Source organism: Protopterus annectens, chromosome 1.part2, assembly GCF_019279795.1.
Source record: "Protopterus annectens isolate FY-2018-M chromosome 1.part2, PAN1.0, whole genome shotgun sequence".
Taxonomy (NCBI): Eukaryota; Metazoa; Chordata; order Ceratodontiformes; family Protopteridae; genus Protopterus; species Protopterus annectens.
In genome coordinates this window covers 760,314,663-760,340,783 of record NC_056727.1, presented here as the reverse complement: position 1 = coordinate 760,340,783, position 26,121 = coordinate 760,314,663, and the positions used below count along the sequence as shown (strand labels likewise).

At 40.4% G+C, this 26,121-nt stretch overlaps 1 protein-coding gene across 1 annotated transcript in view; it reads right to left on the bottom strand.

The window, feature by feature from the left end:
* The window catches only part of LCLAT1 (lysocardiolipin acyltransferase 1), a 1,316,330-nt gene that overhangs the window by 896,616 nt on the left and 393,593 nt on the right, over nt 1-26,121 (bottom strand). Inside the window, exon 3 of the mRNA XM_044058897.1 lies at nt 15,682-15,760. The gene's annotated coding sequence lies outside the window, so the exon portion shown is untranslated. The remainder of the gene's footprint in view (nt 1-15,681; nt 15,761-26,121) is intronic.

Here is a 26,121-nt window from a genome sequence, read left to right as displayed (position 1 = left end):
CGGGCCGACCGAGGACAGCGGACTACCCATATGTAAGGACTGCAGCAATGTGAGATGAAGAACATCTGTTGTAATACAAAGTCCCTAAGGAATAATTTACAAAATTAGTGTCCAAAAATTCAAAGGGAGTTGACCAAAATTGCCTAATGAGACAAATCATTAATCATGATTTATCCAACATATCTATTGTTGTTGAAACACAATAAATATACACAAAGCCTGCCCAAATCCACAAACCAAAGTTTGTATCACCATTAATTTTCATTCTTAAATAAAGAAAACTGTTACCAAATCCACAGGGCACTATAAAAATGTGATATAGTCCAAAAGATCCAATAAGGGCCAAAACAGTGGAATCCGATCCAAAAAAAATACCCCATGAGGTCCGAAAGGCTCATTAGAGGAAAGTGTGTCCACCATAATCCAAAAATCTTCATTGGTATATAAGATGCTTCCACCAATAGTCAATACTGTAGCAATGTTCCAGTCTCACAGCCAGCCCGATGTATGAGACCAGATTCTAAGCATAAACTAGATAAAATGATTCATGTCCCTGAAAAGAAATGAAACTTCACCTATAAGGACAATGTTCCAATCACACAGCCAGCCCGATATACGAAGCCTAATTCAGAACATGAAACTGCAGTGAGTTATGTCCCAAAAAGGTATGTAACTACACCAACAGTTAATATAGTAGCAATGTTCCAATCTCGCAGCCTGATACCAAACCAAATCAGTATCCGGTATTAAGTTGTGTCGCAAAATCACATAGGTGTTAAATAAAGAACATAGCAACCCTGTAGTGATTTAAATTCCTAAGAAGAAGCATAGCTTCCCCAATAGTGATAATGTTCCAACCACACAGCCAGCCCGATGTACGAGGCCTAATTCTAAGCATGAAACTTTAATAAGCTATGTCCCAAAATGACACGTAACTTCACCAACAGTTAATGTAGTAGCAATGCTCCAATCTCGTGGTTAGACCGGTATACGAGAGCCTAATTCCAAACCAAAACTAGTAACCAGTTTTAGGTTGTGTCCAAAAACACATAGCTATTAATTAAAGAACATACCGACCCTTGCCATCGAAGTTGACTGTATTGTCAGATCCACCGCGACACAAAATGTTACTTTATCAAAAATGGAAGAAATGGAAGAATGCTTCCCTGAATAAAGTTCAGAAACGGTTGTTGGTGTGGAAAACGTTGCAATCCTAGAAAATAAACATGGCGGCCATCATCACTAATAAAACGGAGCACTCTGTAGCATCCACCAGAGATTTTCTCGAACATAGTATTCCCAACTGTAAAGAATATATCATAACCAAAGTCCATAACTTCAAAAGAAGGCCTTCCCAAGAATGGTACGCTGTGTGTAACCCAACCAAAGACACAGCTAATGCCAACACAACAGCCAACAGCGAAGTAGAAACCAGAAAGTACAGTTGTGTACACTTACCATAAATGTAGATGTTCGAGTGTATTCACTGTTGCAGTCCTAACCAACGGCTCCCGGTAGCCCTCGATCGGTCAGAATACCAAAGGTATATAAAAATGACATCGGCTGTCGTCGGTTGTAAAGGACGTCAGGGCGTCCGATACAAAAGGAGGCAGCTGACGTCACTTCCTAGTCTTTCTTGCCATAACAGTCAGAAGCCCCCAGAAAACAAGGCTTAAACCAAAAGCCATTTTGGCAAATACCAAATTTAACCTCTACCTTAGGAAAAGAGAAAAGGGGGAAGGAGGGAGGGAAACCAGGACTGCAACAGTGAATCTGGTGTAAAGGCATTCCACTGATGAAGGCTGTTTTGCCAAAACCGGTAAGGGCAATAAAACCATTATAGCCATTTTTATGGCATGATTTAACTATATCTGTATGCTGGCCATCTGTGATTTTTTTTTTTTTTTACTTCTTTAAGTCAGGCACCAGAGCTGCAGATGAAGGCAAGATGGTTCATACAGCCTACCTTGATCTGGCCAAGGCCTATGATACCATTCCCCACTCAGGAATCATGAAAAACTCACTAAGCTAGGCATCAACCCATACATGCCTAGGTGGGTTGCAAACTGGCTCACAGACAGAACCCACAGTGTGAAAGTAGCTGACTCCAAGTCAGACTGACGACCAGTCACAAGTGGAGTCTCACAGGGTTTGGTCCTGGATCCTCTCCTGTTTGGTATCTACTTCTCTGAAGTCCAGGCCAACATGAAGGGAATCTGGCTGACAAAGTTCACAGACAATTGCAAGTTGGGAGCTATTATTAATTCCCCAAGTGATGTTGACATCCTACAGAAAGGCCTCACTGAGACCAATGACTGGTGTCAGAAGCATGACCTTAAGCTCAATGCCAAAAAATGTCATCATTCCCTTTGGGAAAAACCCAGTTCCCATGAATTACCACATTGATGGTAGTCCACTGAACACAGAAAGTGCTATAAGAGATCTGGAAACACAGGTTGAAATCAACCTCTCTTTTGACCACCACGTTATCACTGTGGTCAGAAAGTCCTTCTATGTGGCACATCTCATTACTAAGGGCTTTGCATCCAGAAAGAAAGAGGTCATTGTCTTACTCTACTCTTCCCTCATTAGGCTAATCATCGAGTACATTGCCTCATTTGGCATGTACCTCACTAGACACCAGCAACATTACTGGAGAGGCCACAAAAGTACCTCACAAAGAGGATCCTAGGCCTTAAACACTTGTCCTATATGGACAGACTCAAAAAACTCTATTCTTGGTCTCATATCGCCTACTTAGAGGTGATCTCTGCTTGACTTACAAAGCCATGTCTGACCCAGCTCTATTAGAAATGCTACAGCTAAAGAAATCCCAATCCCTTCGCACCACACACACTCCAAAGACCTCTACCTCATTACTACAATCAACAGAACATGCTGGAGTGACAGGTTCATAACCCAGAGACTACCCATGCTATGGAACAGACTTCCCACACATATCAAACAGAGCACCTCACTGGCCCTCCAAGAGAAATCTTGATGAGTGGATGGTAAATAGAAAATTCACCCCGGGGATCACTCCAGTGGCTCTACTCCACAGATGCACTGGGAACTAAGGTAGGGTGGCACGATGCCAGGGTAATCCTATGGGCTAGGGCTTGTAAAGGCTCCAGGGTCATTAGCCTAGTACACACCTATGAACCTATAAGTGTAAGAAATGGAACCATTTTCAAAGATTTTGTAAATCGAGTAAGCCTCACATACTTACAAAGAAGGGTCACTCCAAAAAGCAAGTTACTCAAACAGACATGCGGCAGTCTGCTTTCTATGAAGATGGTGTGTCAGTAAATGGTGAAAAGACTGATGCAGTAGATTTACTGACAAGAAATGAAGTGCTTTGTACTGTCCAGGTCAATGGTAAATCCACTGAGCTTAAAGTAAACACTGGTTCAAGGTATAATGTCATGTCTGCAGATACTTTTGCAAAGGTCGGAGCTGGTGAATAACTAAACGTGACTAGTTGTGCAAAACTTGCAGCTTATGGAGGTGAAGAAATTCAAACCAAAGGCTCAGTAGTGCTTTCATGTTATGTGGCTAAGAGCTGTTATAGACTATTGTTCTATGTGATTCGAAGACCTGTGCAGTCATTATTGGGTCTCAGAGACAGTTTGAAAAACAATCTGCTTTCTTTAACCAAAGAAGTTCATCAGATAAGCACATATCCTAGTTCCAACTTCACCAATACTATTTTTTTCAGAGTATGCTGATGTTTTCGATGACGGATTGGGCAAACGTCCAATGGTATATTCCATGAAATTAGACCTAGAAATCAGTCCAATGGTCAGACCAGCAAGACGAGTTCCAATAGCTATGCAGCATAAAGTCAAAGCTCAGCTGGATAAAATGGTGCAACAAGGAGTAATTTGTCCAGTTAAAGAACCTCCCGAATGGGTGTCGTCCAGTAGCAGCTCATAAAAAAGGCTCAAATGAAATCAGTATATGTACTGACCCAAGAGATTGGAGCAAAGCATTTAAGAGACCGCATCATCCCATGTGTACAGTCAAAGAGGTTGCAGCCCTGATACCAAATGCCACTGTTTTTTTCTGTCTTAGATGCAAACAATTTACTTTGGCAAGTGATGCTTGATTGCAAATCTTCATTACTGACTACATTCAGTACCCCATTTGGAAGATACAGATTCCTCAGGATGCCATTTGGAATAAATTCTGCAAGTGAAGTCTTTCAGCATGCAATGCAGCAAATTTTTTGGGGTTATCCCTATGCCATAATAGTAAACAATATATTGGTCGGAGGCAATGGTGAGGTAGAGCATGACCTATATCTAAAGAGAGTTCTAGACAGAGCATGCAAAGTGAACTTAAAGCACAATCCTCTGACGTGCAAATTCAGACTACCAAAAGTTACATATGTAGGTCATTTGTTTAGAAATATGGGATTGAGACCAGACCCATCCAAGCAAGCAGCCATTCGTGAAATGCCAGCACCAGATAATGTGCAAGCTCTACAGCGTTTTCTTGGTATGGTCAATTACTTATGCAAGTTTATCCCAGACTTCAGTGAGTTGACAGCACTTTGAGAGAGCTCACACGTAAAAATGTTACTTGGTCATGACTAGACCAGCACCAGAGAGCATCTGAATTTCTTAGGCAGAAAATGACTACAACCCCCCCCCCCCCCCACAACATTATGATACTATGATGTCAACAAACCAGTAACTCTTTCCTGCGATGTTTCAAAATTTGGTTTAGGTGCAGTTTTTCTTCAAGAAGGTAAGCCAGTAGCCTACACATCTAGAACACTTACCCACACTGAGACGCAATATGCTCACATTGAGAAAGAACTTTTGGCAATAGTGTTTGCATGTTCCTAGTTTCATGATTATATCTATGGTAGAGAAATCCAGATTGAAAAAGATCATCAACCTTTACTTACTATTTTAAAGAAGACTATGTATTCCGTTCCAGTGAGATTACAAAGAATGATGCTCAAACTGCAAAAGTACAACTTCAAAATAGTCTACATGACAGGCAAACTTCTTTATCTGGCTGATACCTTATCCAGAGCCACCTAGAAATACAACGGAACAGCTTCATGCAAATAATTTTGATTCTGATGTTATGGAAGTGAATAACTTTTCTACCACAACACTTGAAGAGCTAAGAGATCATGCAATAACTGATCCAGTTTTGCAAAAGCTCAATTACTATAGTATTGTTGGAAGGCTGTCAAAGCAATCCAGCGTACCACCAGAAGTGCTTTCCTTACAGAGATGAGTTGTTGATGGAAGATGGCATTATTTTCAAAGGTCGTAAAATTGTTGTTCCTGTTTCCTTTCAACAAGAATATATCCAGGTTTTGCACTGTGGTCACCTGGGTTCCAAATCTACTAAGAGAAGAGCAAGAGGACTAGTATTTTGGCCTTCTCTAGCAAAAGACATTGATAGAGTACTTTCTTCCTGTTCAGTATGTAATAATACTAAAGTGCATTTGCAAAGAGAGCCACTTCAGCGAAGTCAATTCCTGATCTACCTCGGTCAATTCCACCTAATTCGGCTTTGTTATCAACCCAGTTTGGCTTTGTTAAGGGCAGATCATGCCTCCTAAACCTGGTGGACGTCTTTGAGACAGTTACCAAGGCATTAGATGAGGGTAAGGAGGTCCACACAGCCTACCTATACCTCGCAAAGGCTTTCGACACCATTAACCATTCTGGTATTATAGACAAACTCACCAACCTGAACATTAACCCCATACATCACGAGATGGGTTGCAAATTGGCTAATGGACAGAACCCACACGGTGAGAGTTGCAGACTCTAGGTCCGACTCTACACCAGTTACAAGTGGCATCCCCCAGGGCTCAGTCCTAGGACCCCTCCTGTTCGGTATATACTTCTCAGAGGTACAGGCAAGCACAGGAGGACTTTGGCTAACCAAGTTCGTAGATGACCCTTTGATAATCATATTGCCAAGGTGGTTAGAAAATCCTTCTACGTGGCCCACTTAATTTCAAATGGGTTCGCATCCAGAACAAACAAGGTTATTGTGCCTCTCTACTCATCACTCATTAGACCCATTAAAGAATACAATGCCCCATTTGGGATGTACCTTACAAAACACCTGCAACAGCTGGAAAGACCAGAAAAGTACCTCACCAAGAGGATTACTGGCCTCAAACAGATGACCTATGCAGCCCGACTAAAGAAACTCCAGCTGTACTCAGTTGCATACCACTTACTCAGAGGTGATCTCTGCTTGACATACAAGGCCATGTCCAACACAGAAGTGATAGATATGCTCCACCTAAAAAAAAACAAATCCCCAAGACCCACACTTCAGAGATATAAACCTTACCACAACGATAAATAGGACGTGCTGGAGGGACAGATTCCTGACCCAGAGACTCCCCATGCCTTGGAACAAGATTCCAATATACATCGGGCAGAGCCCCTTACTAGCACTCTTCAAGAGAAACCTTGACGGGTGGATGGGAAATAGAACATTTACCCCGGGGATCACTGCAGTGGCTCTGCTGGACAGAGGCGCAGGGAACTAATGGCTCTGTTGGTCAGAGGCAAAGGGAACTAATCTAAGGGGGTGGCGAAAGCCAACACACTATGGCTAGGCTTATAAATGCCCTTGGGCAGATAGCCTAGTACTTACCTATGAACCTAATTGTAGCTACTGACATATTCGAGTGGAACAATCAACATTACTTTGTAATGGTAGACTCTTATTCAAATTGGTTCAAGATCAATCTACTACCTAATTTAACTACTACTACAGTCATTACTAAGTTGAAATGCCATTTCTCAGTCCATGGTAGTCCATAGAAATTAATCTCTGACAATGGTATACAATTCACCAGTCAATTGTTTCAGAAATTTGCCAGAGACTGGCATTTCATACATATTACTAGTAGTCCAGAATATCCGCAATTGAACAGACTTGCTGAAAGTGCAACACAGAGTGCAAAGCAATTACTTGAAAAGTCAAAACGTGATAATACCGATGTCTTTTTGAACCTGCTCAATCTCAGAAACATATCCAGTGATGATATACTTGGCTCACCTGCTCACAGACTTCTGTCTAGGCAAACCAGAAAAACACTGCCCATCAGTTCTAGTTTATTGAGGACTAAAGATAAGAACAACCAAACAATCCAAGCCCAGTTATCTAGAAAGCGTTCTTTCCAAACTTCCAGCTATGACAAGTCAAGCAGATTTCTCTGTCCACCGAAAAAAGGAGAGACAGTGAGGATACAAACAGTGAAAGGTTTTGACCGGAATGGTCAAGTAACGAGTATTTGTGCAGAGCTGAGATCCTATTTTGTTAAAGGTGTGGTGTACAGGAGAAATTGCATACATCTTTTTCATATACCAGAACTGATACTGCAGCATCAAACCTGTGATAAAGACTCTCAGAGCAATCCAGTTGAAATTCCTGTTCCAGAACGTGTCTTGACTCCTGATACTCTTCCGGCAAATGATTCCAGTGTTCCTAAGATTTAACAGTCAGCAGAGACAATCTCAGTTGCTAAACTAGATCCCAAATTTTATGTCACATGCTATGGTCGCATTTCAAAGAAAACCATACACCACAAAAATAGTACTATTAATAAAAAAATATATAAAAAATGTTTTCTTTACTTATAGTTAACTTTCTTCCCTCTCTTCCCCTCCCAAAAGCATTTTTTCCGAACATTAATACTATGAAGTAGGGCATATACTTTAGAAGCCCCCATAAATCCAACAAATTCTGAAAAAGTCCAGATTTTTTGTTCTGTCATATTTCACAAACATAATTATTGCATAGTAATCCAACATTAAGTTACTGGTTTTATTACTGTTTATCTCCATCTCCCAAATCCTGTCCCTGCTTCATTTCCAATGTACTCTGGATTGTTCCAGTCAACTCTCAGACTCCCTTCCTTCTGTCCAACGTTTTTCCGTTGAAACAGTGGAAAAGGTTTCACAGGTGTAGCCTGTGGCAGAATCTCCTATTTCACAGCTCACTTTTTGTTGGACAAACATTTGTATTTTCTCCTTAGCATATACTTCATCAAAACTGATTTTGTCCCTCCAGGGAAGAATACCTTAAAGACAGCTAGGTACAGCAGTTTGAATCTCACACCTGCATCTCAACATTCCCTGAACAGTACACCAGGCAGAAGCGGAGTAATCATTCTCCAAAAACACTCTGCTGTTTCCCACTTTTAGTATTTTGTCCTTCTGCCACAGTTTAGTCAGAATCAACTTCTTCTGCTGATAGGATTGCATCTTTACTATTAAAGGTCTAGGCTGCTTTCTCATAGCCAGGTTTACAGCATACACCTGATGTGCACTTTCAACTTAACTCCTGCTATGGAATACCAGTCCAGTTGCCTATTTGTGCTTTCATAAAAGTAATGCAATCTGTTCCTTCCAGATTCTCTGGTATAGTTGAAAATCTCAGGTTTTCCCTACATACTCCTCTTCTACTTGTATTATTTTTTGAAATATCTCTTCCTGAGCAGTCTTATATTCAGCCAGCCTTTTCTTCATTTCATCCTCTGATTTTTGCACCTTTATCAACTCATTTGAATATCTGTTAAAAGCCTCTTCCATTTTTTTCCATCCTTTTTGTGTTGATGTACTCCATCAGTGGTTCATTTATTTTAACCAGGTCTGTATGCAGTTGTCTTGTATCTTCCTGTAGGTTACTAGAAGTCATGTCTGGAGGTTGCATTGCTTTTTGCTGAACAGCTGCAGAACTCTCCCCAGTCAGTGCTTCTTTCTCACTTTCTGTAGCTGATTTTTTCCAGGTGCTCTGTATTTTTTCTTGGCATTTAGGCAATACACTTACCAGTCAGTTACTGAAATTTACTCATAAACACAAAAGTCTACTGGTCTTCTCTGCTGAGTTTCTGTTTTCACACTGGAAAATCTAGATAAGCTGTTACTCAATGTACAGCCATCTTCTGTTCTTAAAATATTTGTAATACGTTGGAGTTTTTCTCCCGGGCCTCTGCTGAAAATGGGCTCCTACCCAGCTGGACTTTCCCAGTAATCAAATGTCAATAAATAAATAAATAAATAAGTTATATATGAAATGCCACAAAACTGGACTGGTAACAATCCCTTGTAAACTGTTGTCCCAAAATCTTACCATATCACAATGTATTAAAACTCATCAAAGAAGTGTTTCCTATTTTTGCCAAGACTATATGATGGGTCTACTTCATGTTATCGAATTTTGAAAATGTTGAATGGCAATAATATCGTAAATGCCGTACATCAAGAGTGTTGTTGCAGGACCGTGGTACAGTGAGAATCAGGAAATTTGCCCTTTCCTCACTGTAGTGCGATCTCGGAGTTGATATATATATAATTAGCGGGGGGGTGTGGGGGGCACAGCCCCCCACAAGAATAACTTAGATGTATGACATTTATGATCATATTGCCATTTGACATTTTAGTCTTTTGACAACATGATATAGACGCTATATAATCAACTTACTAACTACAACAATACAGTACTGAAACCACATTATTTGCAAACATCTCATAAGCAACAGTGCACGGATTCATTTAAGTGCACTAGCAAATGCTGCGGTGGTACGGCGGTAGCGTTGTTACCTCACAGCAAGAGGTTCTCCCGTTCGATTCTCGGCTGGGCTTGAGAGTGCCTTCTGTGTGAAGTCTGCATGTCCTCCCCGCGGTTGGGTAGCATTCGAAAGACATGTGTGCGTAAATGGGCATGCCTTCGTTGAAGGTTGGGCGTCGAGCTGGCACCTCAGCGTTTTGTAAAAATCTACTGCCAATCATTAGTGGACCGGAGTCCCGCTGTGGCAACCCCTAACCGGGAAAAGCCGAAAGACAAACAACAACAACAACAACTGAATTGTGAGAAATAAATGTCTTTTGATGTTAGAAACTATCAAAAATTGTACTTGCAATGAATTTTATGAATTTATGGTGGCTGAATTTTGATGGTAATTTCCAGGTTAAGTGCAGTAAACAATTCCATTGTTGTCACAAAATCCAGGAAGTGATTTCTCCCCAGCAAACTATTTCATGAGGATGCAGTCCTTCAATTTAGACATTCCACGTTATTCAAACAAAAGCAAAACGTAGGTTGTGTAAAAACTATAATTTTTATGGCTTTTATGTGATTAACCAAGGGTGCTGGAGCCGTGCTTTAAATTTTCTGCTACAGTAACTGGAAAAGTGTTTTTTTTATCAGGAAAGAAAAAAGACATGAAACATGCATTGTTGGCCCTGCCTGCATCTGCATCTTATTGACTGGTAACTGGGTTGTACAGCTCTGCAATTTGCTGACAAATAGAGATGCAGTTGCAGTTTGGGAACCATGACTGGTGGCAAAGATAAAAAAAAGTAATGCAGTCTGATGCCTCACTTTCCCAAGTTCCATTGAAAAGGTCCACTTTTCTTTGAGAATGCATACCTTTCACCTTTCCCTGATTTTGTAGAATGATCCTGATTTTGCCTCATTTCCCCCATATCTTAAATGTTTTGATTTTCTGGTAAATTACTCAGAGGATTAAAGTCAGTCAATAATGCCAACCATTAGAGTTTCATAGGGATAACTGTTCAATGCCTCATATTTTTGTCTTGTGCTCAACAAAAATTCACTGAGGATTACAATCAGTTGGTAATTTGGGTCACAGAGTTACCTCCTGTTCAAACAATGAATGTTACTGCCATATTTATTAGGAAACATAAGCAGTCCATGCATACACTAACTTGGAAGATGAATTCCACAATCCTGATTTCAATGTGTGTGCGCGTGTATGTGTACCAATGTGCAGGAGTACGTATATGCGAGTGTGGCTGTCCTACTGTTAGCAAGTGTGTGTGTGTGTGTGTGTGTGTGTGTGTGTGTGTGTCCACATCTGCATGTTTTAAATGAGACAGAGCAGATTTAATTCAATGCAGTAAGTTCAAAAGAAAGTAACCTGTTTTTCTAAGACAACATAGAAGATTCAGGAACATCTTTTCTGATATGTCATTTTAAACAAAGTAATACTCATCGATAATTTTTAACTCCCATATGACAAGCAGTTCTATTCCTCTTTTATCTAAAATAAATATACTGCTACAAAATGCAGCTTAATGAAAGATGATAATAAATCATCATTTTCATCACCTGGAAGGGACAGTAAATAATCAAATACGAGGTTTAGCAAGTACAAAAGTTATTATATTTTATGAACACTAGTCTGGAAAACATTTCTTTTGTGCGGTAGACAAACACTAATTCTTAAGGTCATGTTAGGGAACACATGCAACCTTTTAATCTGTAAGTGATGAATTAAATCCTGGCATTATTGCTGTTGGTAACCATACAAACATACCTGTACAGTGCAGTCTACCTGAGATGACCATTGTGTACAGTGACTGTTTTCATATTAAAACTGATAAGAAGGCAAGTAGAAGGAATGGGTTCTATAGATCCAGATGCTAAACATAGGGGAAATAAATAAATGTAACCTTCAACAGGTCTGTCAAAAACACTGATTTTGTCCTGTAGAGGGTGTATGAAAAACTGAATAGGACAATTTAGTTTGTGCATTGAGGAAGGAATGTGATTTTGCATAGCATATAATTTATTAAATACTACCTCTAAGATTCTGTTATATCACTGAGTTAGTCCTTTAAAGGAACAACTTAAAAAATAAATATTTACATTATGTTTGTATCCATTATGCATTGCTAACTGTTTTATCTTAGATAATAGAAGCTTGTACTGCTCTTCCTTTAAATTAGCTTCTTCCTTAATTTATTTTACTCTTGACATTTCATCCTATTCCCCAATTCTTGTTCAGAACTGACTGTCATGTTACATTCCTTCCTGGGGGCAGTGCTAGAAAAGGCTCCCAGGGTGAGAGACCCAACCTTTTGAAACTGTACTCCCCTGTGAGTAACCCAGTTCCTAGAATAATAAAAAAAGCCTTTTTTTCTTTGCAGAAAGTGCAACCCACTCAACTGATTTTTTTTAACTTGCGACCTGAGAAAACACAAATGCAGTCTTTGACAGCTTTTTAAGATTCCCACTCAGCCAAATGGGGTATGAACTCCAAATGGGAAAACAGCTTCTTTTTATCAGAGCTAAGTTAAGTGAAGTCACTTTCACATTTTGCAAGAACATCTTTAATATTTTTACAGAAGGGGAGAATAGAAGAATACAATGGATGGAGTGTGTCTGTGTGTGTGTGTGTGTGTGTGTGTGTGTGTGTGTGTGTGTGTGTGTGTGTGTGTGTGTGTGTGTGTGTGTGTGTGTATTTAGAGACAAAGGACAATGTTACTTTCTAAACCCTACCTGAAAACTCAGTGCCATTATTTCTGGAATTATAAGTAAATGCTAGTCATTAGAAACAATGCCCCAGTCAAAGTTCCATATTTATATATTTTTTTTAATTAAGGAAGCACTGTCTGGTTAAATTATTTGCTTAGAGTTACCCAGTAAGCAAATGAAGATAGAAAGAATCAAACCCTTTACTGTTAACTACAGAAAGAAAGTTATTAAGAGCTTAAAGTCTTAATCTTCCACATCAATTGCCAGACCTGCATTAACTCAATTAATACATATTCAAAATGCAATTCAAAAAGCACTTCTTCATCCAAGCCAAATGTCCCTACCTCAACACAGGACATGTCACCTAACCTATCTTCTTTCCAAGTCTATTCTCCTCTCCGATCTCAATATTCACTGAAGACTGACCCACTTTAGAAACTAATGTGCATATTGTATATTACACTGCTTGATTTAACATTGCACTGTGCTTGTTCACTGGAATGTATATATACATAGTTTTTTTCTATATATTTAGTCTGAACTATTCTGTTACTGCTTGCATTTCTGTATTTTTGTTTGTGAATTTTTTTTTTGTATTCCACCCAGGAAGAGCCTGAAATTGGTCAATATTAATCAGTGCACTACCCTTGTAAATAAATAAGCAATAAACAACTTATTTTTGGTAAAACACTGAGGATTACAGTCAGTCAATGTGAGTCATTGGAAATTCCTAGATCTTATTGCTCAAAAACTGCATTCCCAAGCAACACATTTTGTTCTGTTATGATTTTAAGTGAATTAGAGTTGCCTGGCACTTAAGGTGCTAGGCTGTTAAACTGCTTCCTGTAATTCCCTAATTGTTAGTAAATGTTAAAAGTAGAGGGTTTGAATCCTCCCATCTTCATTTGCCTATGTGACTGTGAGCTAATCACTCAGACTGTACTCCTGGGTCACTCTTGATGAAAACAGACACTAGTGCTTACCTGGATAACAAATAGATAAAATAAATACAGTATTTATAATTTGCACCTTTTGGAGTTTTTGCCTCCTCCTCCATTACTTTTGACTTTGTCCAAATTTTTTAAGTAAAGAAGCTGATACTTATTTTGGTCTATCCCTTGTAAAATTTGTGGCTTTCTGGCAAATTGATGCAGACTGCAGTCACTAAATGACAGGTATGTGAGTTTTAGATTTTGTATCTTCATGAAATGCTTGCTAATATAAAGCTGGTAATTCTATAAAACTTTTCTCAGTATATATGAGAAATATTTAAAAGCTGTTCCTGATTTTGTGTCATTGTCTCTGATTCTTGAGCTCTGAAATTCAGGGGGCAGAGGGGAGTTGCACTGTATGGTTCTAACATCAGTGCAAAATACATTTCTGGGCCATTACTAAGAATGGTGTACAGTCATACAAGTGTCTGTAAATTATATCAGGGTGGGTGTGTCCACATGCACGTGGGTCAAAGATCAAAGTGTCAGCAATATAGTGAGTAGAATGAAGTAATAATAAGTGAGGTAAGGAGAAAGGCTAAAGTTGTCACTGGGAATTTGTAATTACAAGGGCTAAGAGAAAACATGAGAATATTGTGCTTATTTTTTGAGTGGGGACTGGACTTTTGCAATTTGCTCTCAAGTCTATAATGTTTGAAGAAGTGGGTGTATGGTAAAACACAATAAATTAAAATTGCTTCTTAACATTTTTCTTATAAATGGTATAAAAGGAGGCTGTTATGTTGTAACCAAGTGAGTATTCCGGCAAGCACAGAGAAACTGAGGGTATCAAACAGGGTTTTTTTAAGTATAAAGTTCACATCTCGACCATGGTGTCAGTTTCTGTCCTTGTTATCACTAATAAATGTGTCATATTTTACCCACTTGTTCCACATTAAGAGATGTTGCAGAATTCAACATTTTGAAGATGGACGGTTGACTGGGACTGTAGTTTCTTTAATTTTTTGCTTGTTGGTGTTATGGATGGTATGGTATTCATCATGTTGCAAGCTTGCTGTTACCATTATTGCTTAACTGGTTGATGTTGAGTAGAATTAACCTTTTTTTGGGGGGGGGGGTACTTGAGTTGCACACCTGGGGCCTTGGACTTCTGCAACTTCAGTTGTTTCTCCCCAAAATCGCTAAAAGTTGATGAACTAGACGTGGTCAAACTCACTGCCCCATCTTTTATATTATAGCTGTTAGATATTTTTTTCCATGAGTAATGATATAAAGGAAAAATATTATGTTACAACCAAGTGACTGTTCTGGTAAGCAATGGGGGTCTGAGAATCAAAATAACTTTTTTGTAAGCATAAAGTAACATTTAACCATGCTGTGATCTCCCTCCCTAGCTGTTAGCAAATGTCCTTCATTTTGCTGATTTGTTCCTTTTTATGACAGAGTGAAGAATTCCATATTTTGAATATGGAAATTTGACTATGGCTGCAAATTTATTTTAAGTCTTTATGTTTTGCTATGGATCTTATGGTAATGTCAAACCATACTAAACTGTTTGAAAATGAATAAGTATCAGCATAAGATTTGAAGATATGTAGTTTTAATTATCTCAGTCATTAAAACTACAAAACTACAATTTTTTGAAAGTCTTCTGCCGAGACTTGTTTATAGATGCACAGAAAATTAACACAATCATTTAAAATCTTGCATCCCCAAAAAGTATTCAAATCCTGGACTGGATTATTGTTATCAGACATTCCTTTTTGAGTGCTACCCATATCTCTCAATTGCCCCTATTTTTGCAGTATGTCCCTGATTTTGCTTCAAATGGCTGCCACAGCCTTAATAAAATGATTGCTTTTCTGGTAAAGCAATCACAACTATAGTCAGTCATTAGTTCTGCTTTCCTGCACCACCTTAGTAATGGGTGGTAACCCTAACCTTCATAAAATCTTCCCATAGCACTGCAACTATTCTGATGAACTTAAGGCTAGTGGTACGTTAATACTGGGAGAGGAAATATTTTTCCTTTCTCAATACTATTTCATTCTATTACTTTGTTTTCGGTATTGTGTATGTTCAAACGTTTTCTGTCTGTGTTTTCAATTTGACATTAAAGTAATTTGATCATACACAACAGAACCATATATATTTGCCCTTTTTTACACTGTGAAGTGCCCCTGTTGCCCTCATCAACCCCCCCATACATCAGCAGCTTCTGGCCCCTCTGTGGTTAACAAAAAAAAAAAAGTAAAAAATAAGAGAGAGACAGAGGTGCAAGTACACAGTGTAGTCTGGTAGGATGCACGCCACTTGTGGGCAATATGTTGTGTAGCTCAATAATAAGGAATCAAGAGCTTCACAGAAATATGTAAAGAATATTTTTAACAGAAAAGGTAGCTGATATACAAGTAACATTCTTGCAGGTAGATGGAGGAGTTTTCATTACCTGTTAGATTTGTTCAGCAAGCCACTGGAAATCACAGACCTGCAACATTCAACCACTTCATCAGTAGTCAAGAACAAAACTGAAAAAAGAAAAAGTAAAGGATCTATTATTCACTTAGAAAGTCGACTGAATACAACTAACAATATAAACAGGTATTTTCTAAAGGATGCATTAACAAAGGTTATGTTTAGCAATATCATATTCCTTGAAGTTATAAAGCCAATCTGAATTTTTAGAAGGAAGAGAAAACTAACAGGCAATAAACAGGAATGTTGGGGGTATATACAGAACTCTGCCACTACCGTCTTTTACATTGTCAATAAAAACAAGGGTATGCTTGCTTAGTCTCTTAAAGTGCACATTTTAAGAATGATGCAGTCCATCAAGAATGATAGGCTGTCAGTTTGGTGTATGTGGAATGCCTTCTGCTACACTTAGTCTCCTACGCCATGCACTGGTAATATACAGGGGCTCCAAATGGAGAGATGAAATCAGCAGGAAAAGGAGAGTAGCATCATTACATTGTTGGAAACAAAATCATCCGCAAGTCTTGATGAGTACCTTCTAGGTGGACCCTGCTTTAACAAAACTTACAAAAATAGCACTGACATATAGACTGTAGAATAAGGCAATCAGTTGGAGAGTTAACAGCAGCAGCCATCAGCAAACCTCGTCAGATGTTGACTCCTGACATCAGCTTTACATCAGAGTAGGACGGGCACCCATACTGAGTCATGTGGTATGCCACTACTGAGAAGTCATTTAGAGGAAAGTGTGCCATCAATCCCTCACTGCATGTGTTCGGACAGTAATCCAATTTGCCATTTAATGGGTCACATAGGGATTAATATTCAGGCTGGTGAGATCTTTCTATAATACTGGAATTTGGGATACTGTTAATGGCCTTAGCTAGACCCAGGTAAGCAGTGTGCACTGACTGGTCATTATCTAGTGGTTCAATCATCCCTTCAAAGAAGTCTACCAGATTAAGTAGGCAGGACCTACGTTTTACAAAAAAACAAATTGATTTGGGTCACGAGATTGCAAACTACAGATCTCTATTTTTGAGATCCACTACAAAACAATTCAGAAGTTTACAAATAATACTGGTAAGATTAATTTTATGACTTCCATAGCAATATAATGCACAGGTAAAACTTACTTTCCTATAATACCTAGAGCAGTGGCAGCAGAACCATAGCTAGGTTATCTAGCATCCTGTGTATTTCCCCAAACTAGGCACTTCCCTCAACTCAAAGTTGAGAAACAAAATAAAAAAGCCCTTCTGTTGTGAAATGAATAGCCACAACTGTAACATGCCGCTTGCTACAGTTTAAAGCACCACACACACACACACACACACACACACACACACACACACACACACACACACACACACACACAAGTGATTTAGTGCTTCAGCCATGACAACAAAGGCAGTATTAACATTATTTTCTGAAGCAGACATATCCTAATGGCTTCATAAAGCAATGCTGATACTGCATTTCCACACCATCAGTTTCTCCCAGTCATATCCCCAGAAGGCTCATGCCCAGGACAGATGTCCCTTTGCTCAACCTACGTCATGGCTCTGAATGGCAGGGCCATCCTCATACAGGACACCACAATGGCTTTTCTCCAAGCTTTGGGCACATGCTCAGTCCAGAAGATAAGATTGAGCAGATTAAGAACCGACTTCCTGAAGTTATGTTTAGTGTCAACAAACAACCTAGCATGGTCTGAAAGCTCACAGAGCTGATATTTTTAGCTTTGGAAAAGTGTGCAACACCTGGTCAAACGTACTTATGGAGAGATGAAGGAAATGAAGGGTAGGGAGGGAAATGCAGAAGGGAAGAACTAAATTTGTCCCCCGAGTTGAAGTAGGTTGTGGTGGTTGAGATCAGTAATGAGCAATACTGGGTATTACTTCTGAAATCCTAACACAGCTAAAGAAAGCCTTATAAATATCTTTGGAAAAAGTGGTGTTACTGAGTTCATACTTAGCTTTGCAACTTCTGATCTTACACTTTAGCTCTGCAAAAATGTTTAAAGACAATTCTGTAATGGGGGATTTTAACTTATTCTTTAGTACAAGAAGTTTTTTTTTCCCCTCTCTCTCTCTTTTTCTGTTGCTAAGTTCACTGATACCAAACTTTCACAATACAAGCTTATTCTTAACTCTTATTTATGACAGGGTGTCCAACACATGGCCCGCAGGCCACAATCAAGCTTACCTATGCCTTGATGCCTTGCTGTGGCCGACCAAAGCCTCAGTAGGGGAAAAATGCAATTTTTTTGCAGTGAACTGGTCCTGTCACTTTAAAAAATGAGTTGAGGACCTGTTAACTGCATGTTGTGTTTTACATCTCATGTAACCTGTCCTGGGATACACAGCAGACTCAGGACAGTTCCCTCTCACTTTTTTGGTGATTTCTGGTGGCACGGGATGTTGTTGGTCTTTTTTGGGGTTTGGCACAATTTTCTTCTTTTGTCAGAGTCCGCAGGGATTAAGACTTAAGGTTTTCTGTATGCATATCTGTGTGTGTGTGTGTGTGTGTGTGTGTGTACGCGCGCATGCGCAAATGCCTAGAAGAATGAGGTGAAAAAGGAGAACAAGTGAGTGAGTGTGTGTTTGTATGGTTGTAATGCTGGTGTATGAATTTGGTCTGCAAGACTGATACATGCCTGGTATGCCTGTATAAAAAAAGGTTAACTGTGTGTTTGCTTGTGTGAGTTAGTGATAAGTGTGCTTGGTTATAGCTGGGAGCGCAAATTTTGATTGAAAGAGGTATGTGTGTGTATGCGTGTCTGTGTGTCTCATACCACTCATTCTCTTAGTGAAAGAAATCTGGACAAAGCATAAAATAATGGTAGGACAAAAGTCCCAAAATATGGGCAAAATTTTAAATATTACTCTTCTAAACTTAGAAAGTTGCTAGAATAACAGGATCTGTGTTAGCATGCATTTTCTGAAGGATATGAATGAAGTCTCAAACTCAAATGCAAGTCATTATTTAATGATATCAATCCTGAGTGATTTTCCAGAAAATCGCAAATTTTATGAGCAACAGACCATAAATATGAAACAAAAATGTGGCTATTCTGCAAAAATCTAGACACCTGAGAGGTATGGTGTGTGTTTCTGTGTGCTTGTGCTCGCATTGGAGAGGATGTGATGAAGCTGTACATGGGAATGGTTCAGAGACTGAATAGTACAGTTTTGTACCTACCATAAATGTAGATGTTCGAGTGCTAATTCAGCTGCAGTAATCACAGATGGGTTTTCTGCTGTCAGGCGGGTCCTCGGTCGGCCGAATTCCAAAGTCTTGGTCCGGCGTCGGTTGTTGTCGCTTTCTTTCCTGACATCAGTACGGCAGGGGTATATAAGACACAGCCGACGCCATATTCTTCAGTCTTTCTTGCCCCAGATGTCAGGTGCCCCCAGAAGGAAGGCAATACATAAATTATACATATATATAGTCAAGCAATGCAATATAATCAAAAATCAGTAGTTGCATGCAAATACACCATTAGCCACTAGGCCTTTACCAAGAGGGGAAGGAGGGAGGGAAACCTGTACTGCAGCTGTATTAGCACTCAAACATCTACATTTATGGTAGGTACAAAACTGTACTATGTTCATCGTGCATACAGCTGCAGTAATCACAGATGGGCAGAATCCCAAAGCTACGCACAGGGTGGTAGGCACTAGGTGGAACTGGGAGCAGCCAGAATGCCCTGCAACACAGCAGTGGCAAAGCCTGCTCTAGTTTTGGAATATAAAGGCAGGTGGTAGTGTTTTGTGAAGGTATGCACAGAACTCCAAGTGGCTGCCTCCAAAATATCTTTGGTAGGGACTCCTCTGAGGAAGGCTGTAGAGGTAGCTGTGGCCCTTGTGGAGTGGGATCTGATGCCTGTAGGAACAGGTTTGCCATGAAAGGAGTAACAAAACCGTATGCAATGGCCTATCCATTTTGAAATTGTCGGTTTGGAAATTGGCTTCCCTTGAGCTCCTACAGCATAGGACACAAAAAGTTGTTCTGATTTCCTGAAGGGCTGTGTTCTGTCCAAATAGTAACATAGCTGTCTATGGATGTCTAAGGAATGTAGCAGCCTTTCCCCTTTGTTTTGAGGATTGGGGTAAAAGGTAGGTAAGTGTATGGCCTGATTTAAAGCTACCCTGGATACTACCTTAGGCATAAATGACGGGTTGGTTCGTAGGGAAACCCTGTCCTGATGGAAGATGAGAAAGGGCTGCACAGCCATGAGGGCTTGTAGTTCCGAAACCCTACGAGCTGAGGTAATGGCCAGAAGGAAAGCTGTTTTCCAGGACAAATATTGCAAATCTGTTGAGGCAGCTGGTTCAAAGGGAGGTAATGTTAATTTTTCTAGAATGTAGTTAAGATCCCAGGCTGGTATTGGTTGTTTCCTTGGAGGTCTTATATTCTTAGCTCCTCTGAGGAACTGTCTTAAAAGTGGGTGAGAGAATAAGGGTAGATCAGTGTTGTATTCTGCAGAAATGGCTGAGGCATGAATTTTGATGGAGGAGAATGAAAGTCCACTGTTCAACAGCTCAGCTAGATACTGTAATATCTGAGGCAAATTCAGTTTTCTAGGATCCTGGCCTTTTTTCTCATTCCAAGCAAAAACGTTTCCATTTTGCGGAGTAAGCCTTTCTAGTAGATGGCCTTCTGGCCTCCAAAATGACATCCTGCACCTCTTTGGAGAGTAGGGTCTATTGTGGTGTTAAGGAATTTTCCATGCAGCCAGATTTAGAGTTTTCAGCTGACTGTGAAGAGTTTTGTAGCTGTGCTGAGTCAGTAGAAGAGGCATTAGAGGTAGGGTCCAGGGAGGAGTATGTGTTAGGCTCCTCAGGAGTGGGTACTAGTGTTGTCTTGGCCAGTCTGGAGCAATCAGTATCATCTTCAGTCTGTCTGCTCTTGCGTTCAAGAGCACCTTGGGCAGAAGAGGCAAAGGTGGGAAAGCGTAAACTGTCCATGCTGCCCAACTGAAAGAAAGGGCGTCCACTCTCCAGGCCTTTGGATGAAAGGTCCTTGAACAGAACTTTTTCAATTGATGATACCTGTGGGAGGCGAAGAGATCTATGTCTGGTCTTCCCCACGCCTGGATTATCTTTGTAAACACTTGAGGATGCAAATTCCATTCGTGTGGATCTGTCATATTTCTGCTTAGATTGTCTGCCAGCGTGTTTTCCAATCCTGGCAAGTACTGTGCTTGAAGATCGATCTGCCATTCCAGAGCCAAGTTCCAAAGTGACATGGCTAGCCTGCACAGGGGGTATGAATGTGTTCCACCTTGTTTGTTTATGTACCACATTACTGTGGGGTTGTCTGTTCTTATCAATAATTGCCCTGGATGCAGGAGGTCCTTGAAAATTGTAATTGCATTTATCACTGCTAGCATTTCTTTTTGATTGATGTGAAGGTGCTTTTCCTTTTGGGACCATTTGCCCTGAATGCACCTGTCTGTCATGTGCGCCCCCCAGGCGTAGTCTGAGGCGTCTGTTGTGATGACTTGATTTGCTTGAGGCTTGCAGAATGGAAGACCTGTGTTTGTTTGGCATGCTTGGGCCCACCATAGAAATTCCTTTTGCAAACATGGAATTATTGGTATTATTGTTTCCAAACTGTGGCTGTGTTGAGACCATAGGGATTTTAGGTACCATTGAAGTTTCCTCATATGCAACTTTGCACATGGGATTAGAAGAATGCAAGATGCCATGAAGCCCAGAGCCTGCAGGATTTTCCTTGCAGTGAGCCTGGTACAATTTGCTAGTATTTTGAAGTAATGAATTAGTTGCCCTTGTTTTTCTGGCATAAGATAGGCCATCTGGGTGTTTGTGTCCAAGTTGGCACCCAGGAAAGTTATTTTCTGAGATGGTGTTAGCCTGGATTTTTCCTTGTTGACTGTGTATCCCAGAGAATTCAATAACCGTGTTACATAAGCCAGATGCTCCAGAAGTATGTGCTTGTTGTCCGCTTGGATCAGGCAGTCGTCCAAATAAGGGTAAATTTGTATCCCTTGAAGTCTGCAGTAGGCAATTACTGATGCCAGGCATTTCGTGAATACTCTGGGCGCAGTAGATAAGCCAAAGGGCAATGCAGAGAATTGATAGTGGATTGAACCTGCAAGAAATCTGAGGTATCTTCTGCAGCTTTGTCTGATTGGGACATGCAGGTATGCCTCCTTGAGGTCCAATGTTACCAGCCAAAACTCCTTGCCCAGCATGGGAAGAAGCTGCTGTAATGTGAGCATCTTGAATTTTGGTGCAGTAGAAATGTGTTTAGGATGGATAAGTCCAAAATGGGTCTCCAGTCGGTTCCTTTCCTTGGTACCAGAAAAAGTCTGGAATAAAAACCTTGACCTTGTTCGTGAGTAGGTACCTCTTGAATAGCTTTCATGGCCATAAGCTTTGAAATTTGTATTTGAGCCTCTGCTCTTTGATTGTGTGGCAGGTTCGGCATGCCTCTCATTTTTGGAAGAGTGTGAAAATGAAATCTGTAGCCTCTGTTTATAATGTCCAGGATCCATTTGTCTGTTGTGATAATATGCCAATTTCTTGTAAATAATGCCAGCTTTCCTCCCAAGGGTGCTGTCAGCTGAGACTTGCTTGGCATGAAAAGGGGGAAGTCATTGGGTTTGTTTCCTGTATTGCTGTGCACTGTCCTCGCCACCTCTTGGTGCTGGAGTTTGCCATTGTCTGCCTCTATATGATCCTTGAGGTTGTCTTCTGCCCCTTGTGCGCCTGTATCTACCTCTTTGTGGCTTGTCCGTGGCTGGAAAGGACCAGTTCTTTGAAGGCCAATTTCTGCTAAAACGTGGTGGATGAACCTGTAGAAAAGCTTTGACAGTTTGTATAGATTTAGCTTTTTCTTCCATTTTCCGTAGTATCTCCTCAGCATTAGTACCAAATAGTACATCCTTTTGTAAAGGAGCATCTAGTAGCTTAGCTTTAACATGGTCAGGCAAGGTTTGTTCCCTAAGCCAGGCATGTCTACGAATAACTGATCCTGTCACAGCAGCTCTACTTGAGGCCTCTAGGGCATCATAGCCACATTGTAAGGTGTGTTTTACCCACTTGTTCTGCACTATGCATCATATCCTGCAACTCCTTCAAATCTGGTTGTTCAGGTTGAGACATTTTATTTCTTAGTTGTGATAACAGAAACTGCTGATATTTAAGCATATGGAACTGACAATTTAAGGCCCTCATGGCTAGGGTGGCCGAGGTATATACCTTTTTTCCCCACCTTTCTAAGGATCTAGACTCTCTTTCGGAAGGTAGTGGATTCTTAGCAGTAGAGGCCTTCATTCCCTTGGGGCCTTGAGAAATGGTTTCAGGGTCAGCATTATGGCTTTTGTAAAGAAATTGGTGAGAGTTAGGAACTCTGTAGTACCTATCAGGCTTGATGGGGCAGGAGGCAGGGAATCCGGATTTAGGCAAGCCTCCGAGTAAACATCATCAAGTATGTCCAAGACAGGAGGTATCGCCAGAGGTCTGTGCTGAGGTAACAAAAGAAATTCCCTAAGTCTTTTCTTGGAATCAGAAAAGTCTTGGCCTTCCCAATGGAAGTGTTTCCTCAAGGTGTGCAAGGTTTCCCCAAAAGAAAAATCCTCTGGGGGAGATACAGAAGGAATGGACTGCTCAGCATCCGAATTTTCAAAAGGGGAGTATGAGTGTTCCTCTTCATCAGAATGTTCTGAAAAAATGGAATCCTGGTCAGAAGAGGGAGAAGCTTCCTCCACTCTGGGTCTCTTGTCTGGAGGGGGCTGGGAACCCCTGATAAGAGTAATTAAATCCTCAGCCATTTTTAGCATCTGCTTTTTAGGCATGGGTCCTGGAGATGGGCCCTGTGCAACAGGCCTCTTGGGATGCATGGCTGATTTGGACTTAGTAAAGGCCTTAATGGAGAAGGAAGATGAGGGTCTAAAGACACCATGGGTGGAAGTGGACCTATCCACATTAGGAGGCTCAACACTCACAGTGGCTTCGGTGGTTGTGCGGTCTCGGTTACAGAGGACACCGCCAAAGAAGTGTCGTCGGTAGTCAGGGGCTGCGTAGGCGCCTCGCTGAGAACCGGACCACGTGTAGCCGGTTTTGGCGTGGTGTCGGTGGAGACCGCGGGCCTCACATGTCGGTCTTTGTCCTTGTGTTTTTTGGACAAAACGGTAGTCGGAGTATCCGACGACATTTTATAATCAAAGGCTTTACCAAAAAAGTGCTGGGCGAACTCCGCCCGACGCTTAATAGTGCGTTTATTGGAAGTAGCACAAAAGCGACAGGCCGAGATGTCGTGGTCTGGGCCTAAACAAGGTATGCAGAGGGAATGGAAATCCTTATGCGGTATTTGCTTCCCACAAGAAATACAATTGTTAACTTTGTCTGACATTGGTCTGAGGCAAGAAAAGTTTCCCCAATGGGGTACTTAGCTTTAAAGAAGACTTCGGTTTCCAATTATTCGTAATTTCAGGAGCTGGCCGACCGGCACTTGCGAACTGCTTCTGCTTCGGGCACCACGCGGCAAAAAAGACTGAAGAATATGGCGTCGGCTGTGTCTTATATACCCCTGCCGCACTGACGTCAGGAAAGAAAGCGACAACAACCGACGCCGGACCTAAACTTTGGAATTCGGCCGACCGAGGACCCGCCTGACGGCAGAAAACCCATCTGTGTTTACTGCAGCTGTATGCACGATGAACATCTCTTGGAAGGCAAAATTAATGGTGTGACAAAGGCCAAAAAACAGGGACAGATTTTAAATATTGCTCTTATAAACTTAGAGAGTTACTAGAATAACAGGTTTTGTGTTGGCATGCATTTTCTGATGAATATGATGAAGTCTGATCCTCAAATGCTTGCCTTTTTAGTGAGGGAGCTCAAGGGAGGTTACCAGATAACGTTTATAGGAGTGGTAAAAGATGTCTGCCATACCTAGCGCTGTAGGCACCATTCAGTTAATGCAGGATATCCAAGATAGGTCTAATTTATACCTCTGAAGTGCAAAAAAAGCCAAAAATAATGAGTTGATGAAAGCCCAAAAGTAGGGACAAATTTTAAGTATTGCTCTTACAAATTTAGAATGGTGCTAGAATAATAGGCTATGTTACCATGCTTTTTCTGATGGATATGAAGTCTGATTAGTCAAATGTGTGTCATTTTAGTGAGTTCTGTCATCAATGAATTGCCAGAAAACCACAAATCAGTGTCACTCCTCTCACCTGTCCTTGGATCTTGGCTCTGAATTTTGATCTGTCCCTCAAACAATTGGGAATTTGGGGAACAGAGTTGGTGCTTCTTTGCCTGGCATTATTTTGTAGTTTTCTTCTTGATTCTTGACCTGGGTACAGTGGGCATTCATTGTATTCTGACAGCAGTAAGCTTGGAAGATAAATTTCAATGTGGCAGTTATTCATGCATTTATTTTATTCATTCATTTAATTTCAAGCATCTCAGATATACAGTCTCAGTCATACAAACAGCTGATTAATTAGGGTCCCCTGGTCTCCTTGAGTAGATGCTGCATTATCAAATATTTTCTTTAAATATTAGTTCAGATCCAAATGGAGTGGTCAGTATGTTGGAGTGCAGTTTATTGAAAGATAACATATTGCTGTAAAAGTTTTTAACGAAAAGTTGTGTTTTAAAGTCTATCACTTTGCTATTTTACACATTTTGTAACAAATATGATATTTATGCATATTTTGTGCAGATATTTCAGGCATTTCAGTAGTATGATGGAATAGTGATTTCCAAATTATGATGACATGCCAGAATAACTTGACCCGACAGGATAATTATTTGGTGTGAAATGAAATCCTACATAATATTAGATGTTGTCTGTTGTTGGTTTGCACATATTTAAATTTGTTTAGTAATTATGTAAATAAACATAAAGGTTACATTTCTACAAACATCTCAGGCATCATTTCCCAGAACACATTGTAGAGGTCCAAATGGAGAGATGAAAAGTCAATAAGCAAAGGAGAGTAGTGCTGAAACTGAATTCATCCTCAAGTCTTGGTGAGTACCTTCGTGAGGTGGACCCTGTTTTCACAAAATCTCACCACTCGGCACTGATATATAGACTGTATTTATATAGCATATATCATGGGCAGAATTAAGTCAAAAATAAAGAGAGATAGCTGGGTGCACAAGACCCAGGATAAAAAAGTGCCCAATCCTGGTAGGTGTACTGGTACCAGGACTGGAAAAAATTACAGTGTAGAATCCTCAAAATACAGAAATATTCCTACAGCGGGACCAGGCCGGGCCCAGGGGTAGGATGGCCCCCTGTTGTAGAAGAAAGTAGCAGTCCACAAAAATCACAAATACTGACAGGCCAAAGAAGAGCCATAAAGATGACACAGTGGACTACTGAGGATAAGAAAAAAAAATTGTATTGGTACTATTATGTAAAA